The sequence below is a fragment of the Balaenoptera physalus genome (genome assembly GCF_965194825.1).
Source record: "Balaenoptera physalus genome assembly, chromosome: 7".
In the NCBI taxonomy this organism is placed as follows: Eukaryota; Metazoa; Chordata; class Mammalia; order Artiodactyla; family Balaenopteridae; genus Balaenoptera; species Balaenoptera physalus.
In genome coordinates this window covers 43,057,990-43,069,424 of record NC_138886.1, presented here as the reverse complement: position 1 = coordinate 43,069,424, position 11,435 = coordinate 43,057,990, and the positions used below count along the sequence as shown (strand labels likewise).

The 11,435-nt window shown below is 39.2% G+C and overlaps 1 long non-coding RNA gene across 1 annotated transcript; it reads left to right on the top strand.

The window, feature by feature from the left end:
- Nucleotides 1-5,120: 5,120 nt before the first annotated feature.
- On the top strand, nt 5,121-10,552 carry LOC309664803. Its single transcript, XR_014266054.1, has 2 exons — nt 5,121-6,789; nt 7,126-10,552. It is a non-coding gene; the product is annotated as an uncharacterized lncRNA (long non-coding RNA).
- The last annotated feature ends 883 nt before the right edge of the window (nt 10,553-11,435 follow it).

Genomic DNA, 11,435 nt, shown 5'->3' with positions numbered 1-11,435 from the left:
AATTTCATTTTAGAGGTAGCTTCACAGAGAAAGGGTTTCTAAATCAGTACACATATGCCTCACGTATCTACAGGACTGAAAGTGTGCCAACAACTTTGTCCATTTGAAATATGCCAATAACTCACATTTACTGTGGAGTAGGGGGAGATAATGTTTGAAAGGTTTTATAACTGAGTAATTAAAATGGCATGGCATTAGTGCAAAGATAGACATCTAGCCCAATGGAACGTAATAAAGAGCACAGAAACACATCCAGGCATGGGGGAGGCCTTAGCTTATTGTAGGAGTGGCCATAGATCAATAGAAAGGATGGCATTGGGCAACGGGCTATCCATATGGGGGTAAAATAAGATTAACAATTAGCAGAATGCCTGGGGTTTACTGGGCATTCCAATTTTTCTTAAAAGAGTGATAGCTTTTTTTTAAAATCCCCCTGAGTTCTATTTCTCTAACTTCCTACGTCAATTGCCTTTATTAACTCTTCCTCCTCTTCCTCTTCCCATTTCCTTTATTTTTTTATGTTTATTTTTTATTTATTTATTTTGCTTATTAGTCATCCATTTTATACACATCAGTGTATACATGTCAATCCCAATCTCCCAATTTATCACACTATTCCCTTTAAATGCTAGTGTTCCTCTGAGTTCTTTCCTTGGTTGCCTTCCATTTTCTTCACACACTCTGTGCCTCCTCCAGGTGAACTCACCCATTCTCATGACTGGCTACCAAGGACAAAAATTCCACATCTATTATTTCCAGTGGAAGCTTCCATCCCAAATTTCAGACCCATATTTCCAATGCCCAAAGGAACTAAAAGACACCTTACACTTAACATACCAACTCAGTATCATCTCACTGCTTCTTCTTCTATAATTATCACCTAATTTAATTAAATCACCACCCAACCAGTCTCCCAAGGTAGAAAGAAATTTGTGAGTCATATTTCACTTTGCCTTCTCCTTGTCAACTGACTACCAAGTACTATAGTTTATACCTCAAAAATATCAGGGGAGTTCCCTGGTAGCCTAGTGGTGTGGATTCCAGGCTTTCACTGCCATGGCCCAGGTTCAGTCCCTTGTCAGGGAAGAAAAATATCGCTTGATGACTTTCCATCCCTACTACCCCTGTTTTAGTTCAAGTCCTCACCATTCTCACGTCTCCAATTGCAAGTCTCCTATCTAGTCTCTGTTTCTTCTGTCTCTCCCTGGTCCAGTTTATTCATCGTGTTCCCTCGTAGAGTGGTTTGCCCTAAAATAAAAGTAGTAAAAATGATAAAATAAAATCATTCTGTTACTCCTATTGCAGAAGTCTACATAATTAAATCCAGATTCGTTATTTGGCAAGTAACAATAAGAACGGTAGGGCTTCCCTGGTGGCGCAGTGGTTGAGAGTCTGCCTGCCAATGCAGGGCACACGGGTTTGAGCCCTGGTCTGGGAAGATCCCACATGCCGCGGAGCAGCTAGGCCCGTGAGCCACAACTACTGAGCCTGCGCGTCTGGAGCCTGTGCTCCGCAACAAGAGAGGCCGTGATAGTGAGAGGCCCGCGCACCGCGATGAGGAGTGGCCCCCCCTTGCCACAACTAGAGAAAGCCCTCACACAGAAACAAAGACCCAACACAGCCAAAAATAAATAATAAATAAATTAAAAAAAAATAATAATAATAACGGTAATACATCGAGTGCCTATTTTATATATGAGCCAAGTGAGGTCCCAAGAGAGTTAGTATCTTTCCCAAGGGGGCACAACTTACAGGTGGCAAAGCTGGGATTTCAATTTAGACTAAAGCCAACCCTAAAGCCATGCTCAATTCAAATGTCACTTCCCTGACCTAACTCATCTGTTTACTGATCTATCCTCCCAGTTAAGCTGTGAACTCCCCAAAGAGAGAACAGTGTCTTAGTCATCTTTTCATCCCCAGTGTCTAACACTGTGACTGGCACGGAATAGATGATTAGAAGATGAATGGAGGGACAGAGAGAGGAAAAAGTAAGGAAAGCAGGAATTGAAAAAACTAGTGAGGTCGTTTTAAGAAGAACGCGATGCTGTTTTAAGATTCTGAAGAATTGCCATGTAGAAAAGGCTTTATCCCCCCTGTAGTAGGGATGCTTTAATCTGAACTCTGTGAATGAACTTAGGGAATGCACTTTTCTAGGATGAAAGTCCATAACCTTCATAAATCTCACAAAGCTGCTTGTGACCCAAAATAAAAATATTTAGAACTATTCCTCCAGAGGAGAACAAATGAGCAGATGTTAGGAAGACTGGTTTCAGATCTCTGTAAAGAGGAAATTTATAACAAATCTTTACAGTAAAATGTCAAAAGCTCTGGATCAGTGGAAGCAATCAAGCAAAGGCCAGATAAACATGCCCAAAGGTACAGAGAAAGAAATCCATAGATTTCTGGCAGGCTGAAAGCTACGCTAGGAAAATTTCCACATTCATTCAACTTCTGTGATTCTGTAATGCTAAGATGCAATCCACAACAAATTTGTCTGTTTTTTTTTTTTAACTTCACAAAAATTTGATTATTTTAGAACTATCACAGCATCTTTCTCAGTCTGTTGCTTTTCCATGCACTTACCTTTAACCATTATTTTTAGGTTTCATTGCATCTCTTAATAAACTCAAACAACTTAGATGTAAATGCTGTTGACATCTGCAGGCACTGGTAATTCCTACTTCTCACGTCAGATCTCCTTCTTTCTTGTTGGGTAGCCTGATTGCTCCTTTTTCGTATTCTTTTCTTCATAGATTATTGAGATTTTAGTTTACATTGTATAAAATTTTGAAGCATGAAGTAAGGAAATAATTGTCCGGTAGACCTAATCCCCTCTAATGCCTGCATTACTGTATTGAGTATGGTTTTCTTTTCTTTTTTAAAAAAAATTATTTATTTTATTTTTGGCTGCATTGGGTCTTCATTGCTGTGCGCAGGCTTTCTCTAGTTGCAGTGAACGGGGGCTACTCTTCATTGCAGTGCGTGGGCTTCTCATTGAGGTGGCTTCTCTTTGCGGTGGCTTCTCTTGTTGTGGAGCACAGGCTTTAGGTGCACGGGCTTCAGGAGTTGTGGCTCTTGGGCTCTAGGGCGCAGGCTCAGTAGTTGTGGCGCACGGGCTTAGTTGCTCTACGGCATGTGGGATCTTCCCGGACCAGGGCTCAAACCCGTGTCGCCTGAATCGGCAGGCGGATTCTTAACCACTGCGCCACCAGGGAAGCCCTGAGTATGGTTTCTGTTTCTCCTCAAAGACATATATTTATTCCATAATCACTGCTGATATAACAAAAACTCTCAAAAATTGCTATTCTCCAAAAGATAATAATAACAAGAGTTTAATTTAATGCCGTGTAGGAGATTTTCTTAATAACTTTTCCTGATGTATATCTCATTATTTGCATCTCCAGGTGACTAAAAGGATGCTGTACATTTTAAAAGGGGTATTTGGGGACAAATGTGGGCATTATTGATAAAATGATAATAGTAAATATTCATGTCCTGAAGTGGTTGTATTCTACTTAGACACATAAGAAAAAAGTTTATAGTCTTTCATTAAGAGCAGCTCTCAGAGTCAAGATTAAATAAGTAATCCTTGTTTGGTAGTATATATTAAACTTTATATCCTTGTATTACCAAGGAATAAATTAAGACCTTTGCTCCACTATTTTTTCATGTTGACTTTCATGACAATCCTTTCAAAAGGATAAATCAGGTGTAAAATGGATTAACCTTCTTGCTTCTCAGTGTGAGAAGCAAAGAGTGAGGCAAATGTAAATGACATTCGTTGTTTTTATTGACACAAGTCAAAGAATATGCATCAAAAATAACATCAACTATTAAGGTGTAAATTAGTACCCAAATCCGGTCAATATTTGCTGCCATCTGCTGGTCAAAAGGGAAAGCTGCAAGGAACAGACAAATGTGGGAATTGGATCAGACTTCTGCCACAGCACTTCCACAGAGCTGGCAGTAGTTAATTATCCAAAATTGTGCGTGTAAAAATACTGTGCACCCCGGCTTCACAGCGAGCCCCTTCTGAATGTCAGAGGGGAGATGAGCTACCTGCTCACAGATTAAGTATAAGTGTTTGTCCTGGTCCAGGTATCTGGTCACCTGCAGCTTCATTTCAAGCTCCTTCCCCCGCACCTTTGATTGCCAATGAATAGAGTTCATTTCTTTTTTTTTTCTAATTGAGGTATAATTGACATGTAACATTATATTAGTTGCAGGTGTACAACATGATTAGCTATAGAGTCCATTTCTTATTGTGTTGCATGACATTTCCTAAAATGTTGCCCCAAGGAAAATTGGCTTTTCTTAATCAGAGATTGCAAAATGAAGGTAAGATACAGATTACAAAATTTAGACATAGAATTTTATTAAAATGTGGGTGTTGATTTTATTTTATTTTATTTTTTAAAATAAATGTATTTATTTATTTATTTTTGGCTGCGTTGGGCCTTCATTGCTGTGCGTGGGCTTTCTCTAGTTGCAGCGAGCGGGGGGCTACTCTTCATTGCGGTGCGCAGGCGTCTCATTGAGGTGGATTCTCTTGTCGCGGAGCATGGGCTCTAGGCGACCGGAGGGGGGTGTATTGATTTTAAAACAAGGAAAATTCACATAAAAATCTGGATTGCTAGCTTCTTTTGCAAAATCCAAACATCAGACCAAACTGCACTCCATTCTCACATGGCCAGGCAGGCTCTGCTGTGCCCATTAGATGAGATGTGTCTCCTGCGCAACAGTTTCCATCACTTCCTGTTATCTCCCTGCATGGAGCCCAAGGGTAAGATGCTACTTATCATCCTTGCTCTCTCTCTATTTATTTATTTATTTATTTATTTTATTTTTGGCTGTGTTGGGTCTTTGTTTTTTCTGTGCGAGGGCTTTTCTCTAGTTGCGGCAAGCGGGGGCCACTCTTCATCACGGTGCGCGGGCCTCTCACTATCGCGGCCTTTCTTGTTGCAGAGCACAGGCTCCAGACGCGCAGGCTCAGTAGTTGTGGCTCACGGACCCAGTTGCTCCGCGGCATGTGGGATCTTCCCAGACCAGGGCTCGAACCCGTGTCCTCTGCATTGGCAGGCATATTCTTAACCACTGCGCCACCAGGGAAGCCCCTCTCTATTTTTTTAAAGTAGAGACTTTTAACCTGTGTGAGGCAGAGCCTGCTAGTTGCATTCTCTACTTGTGCATTTTCCTCTTTTTTCATTATTAATTCTCCCCTTTTTTGTTAGTAACTGATGTCTCTGTTATCAGGGATGGCATGGACCCAACTAAAAATTATATTTCCCCTCCTCACTTGCAGAGAGTAATCACCAATGAGATATATGTGGAAGTTTATGGAATGGACTTCTGGGAATATTCTTTAAAAATGGCTGACAACTACAAAGAGATAACTTTTTTTAACCCTCTCTTGCCTTTTCCTGCATGCAGACATGATGGCAGGACCCTCAGCAGCTATTTTGGATTCTGAGCTGACATGAGGATGGAGGTCAAAGGCTCAACGTGGTGAAGAAAAAAGAACAAACTTAAATCTCTGATAACCATGGCACCACCATCCTAGCTCTGGACTCTCTCCTGTAGACTTCTTTTACTAGAGAAAAATCAAACTTTACCTTGTTTAAGCTACTTCTTTGGATTTTCTGTTAAAAGCAACTAAACCTGACATACCATAATTTTAATAAAACTGGGAGTATGAAAATTAGCTCAATAAAATTCTCTTTGGAAAACAGAGTTTGAGGTGGAGATTTACATACGGGAGTTTTACAGGAAGGCTCTTGGGAACATCCCCACGAGGGAGTGAAGGTAAACAGGATCGGGCCGTGGCAGAAGCTGAGCTGCAGAGCAGCTGCAAGAGAGAGCTCAGCCGATTTTATGAGAATTTCTGGAGCTGAGATGACCTTTCAGAAGTTTTCCTATGTCAAGACAAGGGGACTGAGTCATTGTACCCCTGCATTAACAAATCACTGGATGTGGGCAGCTCCTGGACAGAAAGCATAAACTTTCAGGTGAGAGCTCTCTCCTGCCCAGGGCAATGCTCAGAGAGGGACTCAGCTGTGAGCCATCTGCAGTTATCAGAAGCTGAGGGAGTGAGTCTTGGTCCTGAAGGGAAGCAGGACAGTGCCCTATAACATCTCCTAGCTATATGCATATCAGGGTGTAATTCATGTATTTTAAGTTTTACATATTATTCCTATTATAATCATTTTCATTTCTCAATGAGTCAGAACTCAGAATATTCCTGGCCCTTCATTGTGTGATCTTGGATCAAACGCAGGTTTACACCATTACTAAGATTAGTGGCTGTGTACAACCAAGCTGAGTAATAAATTCAATGTGCTCTGTCCTTTGAGGTGAAGAGAATAATGGCTACAGGAGTGAATAAACCAAGATCATTCTAGTACTGTATTTGGAGGGGCGGGTGTTCAGGGCAAATGGATACCAGTAATATGAAGCAACCAGGGACAAAGGAGCAGGTCTTTCCTCAAGGCAGGTGCCTTCGTGTTGCCTCCCTGCAGTTTCCGTTAAGACCTTCCTAATCCTTGACATGTCCCTTACCTCCCATCAGTGATGACTGGCATGGCACCCCTCTGGCTTTCCTTGCAATGCTCTCAGCTGCTCTGCCATCCTGCTGCCCTAATGATTCTGGTATCAAGATAAAAATCACTATTGACTTTCATTAGTTTTGAGATCAGAGCTAACAGAAGTAGCTTGTTTTTTAAGCAAGGTGAGCTTGCCCACCAAATGGGTGTTGTATACAGATCCGTATTAGTTCATTGATTTAAAATGAAGGCAATTGGGGCTTCCCTGGTGGCGCAGTGGTTGAGAATCTGCCTGCCAATGCAGGGGACACGGGTTCGAGCCCTGGTCTGGGAAGATCCCACATGCCGCGGAGCAACTAGGCCCGTGAGCCACAACTACTGAGCCTGTGCGTCTGGAGCTTGTGCCCGGCAACAAGAGAGGCCGCGACAGTGAAAGGCCTGCACATCACGATGAAGAGTGGCCCCCGCTTGTCGCAACTAGAAAAATCCCTGGCACAGAAATGAAGACCCAATACAGCCATAAATAAATAAATAAATAATTTTTAAAAAATAAATAAATAAAAAAATAAATAAAAATAAAATGAAGGCAATTGAATATATCCGTGCTTTCCCCTGATCCCACACAATGCCTTTTAATTGCTTGCATAGATTAATTTAGTGTCTTCTGTAATGCTGAAAACAAACCTTTAAAGTAGGTCATTTAGGAAAATAGAAATTTAAAGATTGAGGAGGAAACTATGTCTGAGTTCATAGTGACTGAGTACCCAGTTTCTTAAATAGTATTGAAAAGGGAAATTTCAAAATTTCATGTATTAAAATATATATATATACAGACTGTATACATATAATTTAACCCTTTACAAAACTTGGGCTCCAGTAAGACTGAAAAACTGAGTTGCTTTATACCAACCAGGTGCAAATGCTTTCTCAGATTGACATGGTGTTGAATGAAATTCTTGAGGAAGAAAATATCCATATTGGTTAAGATGTATTAAAATAATCGTAATTCTGACAGCATGTTTTATCTTTATTAGTTCTTTTTAGGTACACATATAGAAATGTATGAAAGTTAAGTGAGCAATGTGGACAAAGAATGTTGCCTGCCATCAAGGCATCAGCCAGTGCTGCAGCAAGGACGGTGCACCCTAAGGGGGATTCAGGATGGAGAAAAACAGGATACTGACCCTAGATAGTTAAGATGCACATCAAAGGAATAATTTCAGTGAGCCCAGATTCTTGCATTTTCCTACACAGAGAAAAGCACTACAGTCATTAACTCGAGATGGCTGTTTGTAGTGATTAGCAGTAACCTTTTGATTTTTTTTTTCAAGCAAAAACTCCTATATATCCTGGCTCCTCCCTTACCTCTTTGGAACAGTTTCTCAGAGCAATCTGAGAGGCTGTCTCCTGGGCTATAGTCCTTGGTAAGGGCCCCAAGTAAAACATAACTCTCAATTTTTAGATTGTGCGTTTTCTTCATTCGACACTTTTGGTGACCAACGAAGGGACCCAGAGCAAATTTCTCTCCTTCACCTGAACCCTATGAGGATCTGGAGCCTTGGCACCAGCAGAGAGGCCTCTTGTGCCCGTTTGCCTACTTGGAGAGTTAGATGACTTTGGGTGAGCCTCTTCTGGGTCTTGGATCTCTTATATTGGCTGATGATCCTAAGTTTTATTTGGTGGTGTTAAGGTCCTCTCTGGAGGAGTAGGTTTTCCTTGAAACTTAGTTTCAAGGAGTGGGTTATCCTTAGTTGAAAGACACTGGGAAGATTTTATTATATGCGTAGAGAATTCATTCTTATAAATAATTACTCAATTGGGAACTATAGGAAATTTTGCCCTAAAAATGGCCAAATTGGGATTTTTTTTGACATTCCAAAATTAATTTGTGTGTGTGTGTGGGTGGGTGTGTTTGCACAGCTAGAAAAAGCTGGCTTGGTAAAACATCTCTTCAGAATTCTGACCTTAAAAGAAAAAAAACCCTTCTAGGGAGAACTTGCATTTCTCTCCCTGTGTCTTTGAGATGTAAGTGTTCAACCTGATCTTAGGCTGTCTTTTCTGCGTTTTGAGAGCTTGGTCTCTGCCATCCAGAAGGTATGCATACAGCGTATATTTGACAGCCAGTCAAATAGACTGGGATTCTGAGCAGTCTTTTTGTCTGGCTGTGCCGATTCTCAAAGGCTTTTGTCACCTTAACTTTCATCGTGTCCACCTGTACAACGAAGGCCTTTACTTTCCTGGACATTTTTGAGAGTAAACTTTCTAGATCTTGTGGAGGCTTATACTCTGCACTCTCTTGTGGAGGTGCCTCTTGAGTTTATTGGTTTGAGGAGCTATTAAGATAATACTCATCAGTGGCCAGATGATGGATTCTTTAAAGAGGAGAAACTTCTAAATTGGTAAACTTTTAGAGAGCTCTCGTTATAAACAGCTGTTTTATTGGAACCTATAAAAAAACAAATTAGAAGGTGGATAAATTATGTATATATAAAACAGCTAACCTAAGAAATCGCTTTGTCTAAAACAAACAAAATGAACCAGTTTAGGAAGCCTGATTTGTGGTCTCAGCTTCATCTAATAAAAACATTAGGTTAATTAATGTTTAGTAGGTTGCTTAACAAAGAAATAAGAAAAAACTGAGGGGAAAGTCTAGCGGCTTCTTCCCAACAAGGTGGAAATTTTAAAGGGACTCATCCCAAAAGGATAAGAAATCTTTAGATGGTCATTGAGAAATGGGATAAATAAAAATGGTTGTTAATGTGATTAAAACAAAGGTTTGATACAACACTACCTAAGGTTGGATGGGCCAAAGGGACCCCCTATTGGTCCCCAACATTAAAGGGCCCCAAACAAATCCGTTCTATTTACCCCAGTTTAGATATATATAGATATAGATAGATATATATAAAGTTTAAATATATAAACTTATATATACAAACATATAAAGTTTAGGAATTCCCTGGCGGTCCAGTGGTTAGGATTCCATACTCTCACTGTGGAGGGCCCAGGCTCAATCCCTGGTCAGGGAACTAAGATTCCGTAAGCTGCGTGGCACGGCCAAAAAAATAAACAAATAAATAAAGTTTAAATATATAGAAAGTTTAAATATATGTGTGGGTGTTTGTTTGTTTATTTATAAAGCTGGAAGAAAATTATACTGAGATACCTGAGCAGCAATTGCTTAGGGCAACAGCTAGGCCAATTAGTCAAGTTAAAAGATTGACAAAGGGGCCTGAGTCCTTTGGCTCAACCCCTCACTGGGGTCCCCAAACCCTATATACAAAAATAGGCAAAATCACGAGGGTATAAAAGAAAAACTTCTGGGACTCCTTTTAAGACCAAGGCTTGTTGATGGGGTCCTAAAGGAAACTAAACTTAATGGTATAAAAGTTGGTAGAACTGTGATGAAAGTTTATAAAAACTGGTATATTTAAATGGGCTTATATAAGATGGTTATATCTCTTTGCCTGATTATATTGTGGGATAGACATTATGTCTCACTGGGAAATGCTTCCTCTGCCTGGTATTATAAGACAGAGCATATAAATCTGCCCCCCAGGCAATATTAATTATACTAAAGAAAACCAGTAGGGTTATCTGAGCCCACACAATATGAAATAAAAACTGGGAGCTAATATTCAGGGGCTAATAAAAACAATAATGGAGATTTTTGTTCTGGGTTTAACTTGTGCACTCAGAAAGAGGGTCTTTGTTGAATACCTTGTGCAGACTTTTGAAGGCATGATAAATTGAACTCTAAAGTTCTAGAACATAGAACTCTTGATTTTCAGTTTAGTTGGAAATCATCTCACTGATATAAAAAGGAAAATTAAAGAAAAGGTAGCTGGAAAAATCAATCTTTTAATATCGTTTAGGTGGCAGATGAGTTCTTTGGGGAATTAAAAGCAACTGTCTTTGTCTTGCAAATCTCTACAAATCAGAAATGTAAATACAGTCCACAATGACCTGAGACTGAGCCTAATTAGCTCAATCAGGTAAAACCTGAAACCAAAGTGGGACAAGAGGGGGCAAAAGGCCCTTTTAAACTCAAACCACTGTAAAGGCTCTCTTACCCAAAATCTAATTCATAGCCCCCTTAAGGATTTATCAAGGACGAATACAAATCTTAAAAGTCTTTTCCACAAATAGTAAAGCCTTAGTCATCTGAGTAAATAAATTTAACTTATTCCAACTGTTATTTATATACTAGTAATATTATATTATAATACCTGCTTTATAACCAAGTTTTAAAGTGAAGCTATGAGATCTCTAGTTATGTCTGTTTTTATGTCTGTGTGTACATTACACATATGGTATGTCTTTACCTCAGAATTGTATTATCAAAATTAAATTATAAAAGAGCTCTATTTAATTTACTTTAAAGTAAATGCTTGCAAATTAAATATTTCTAAATATATAAAATTAAACTGGCCAGAATGAATTTCAGGTTCACGTGGTCTAGGAAATATTCAGTATTAAATTAATATTTGGTATTAAAGCTAGCTTAAGCTTGTTGGTTTAATCAATACAGATATGTCTTACTTTTATTGTACCTAGGTTTACTGAAGGTCAATAAGTTCATATTATTTATGTTGCAGGGTTTGTCAACAAGAAAAATTAACTTGGTATGATGATATTTTCATAATTTATAAAATAGAGGTAAATGAGGTAGAAGTTTTCAGATGAACTCATTAGGAATAATTATGTTTGGGGTATGTTTATCTAAAATAGTTTCTCCAGATATTTTAGTAACTTAAAACTAATTCAGAGTTTTGCTAAATTTAGTTAAATGATGAGAATTCACTGAATATCTAAATCATTTCAAGTAAGATAAAATACTGGAACATTAATTGCTAAATGGGTCTAAGTTTGCCTAGTTTTGTCTTCTCATGAGAG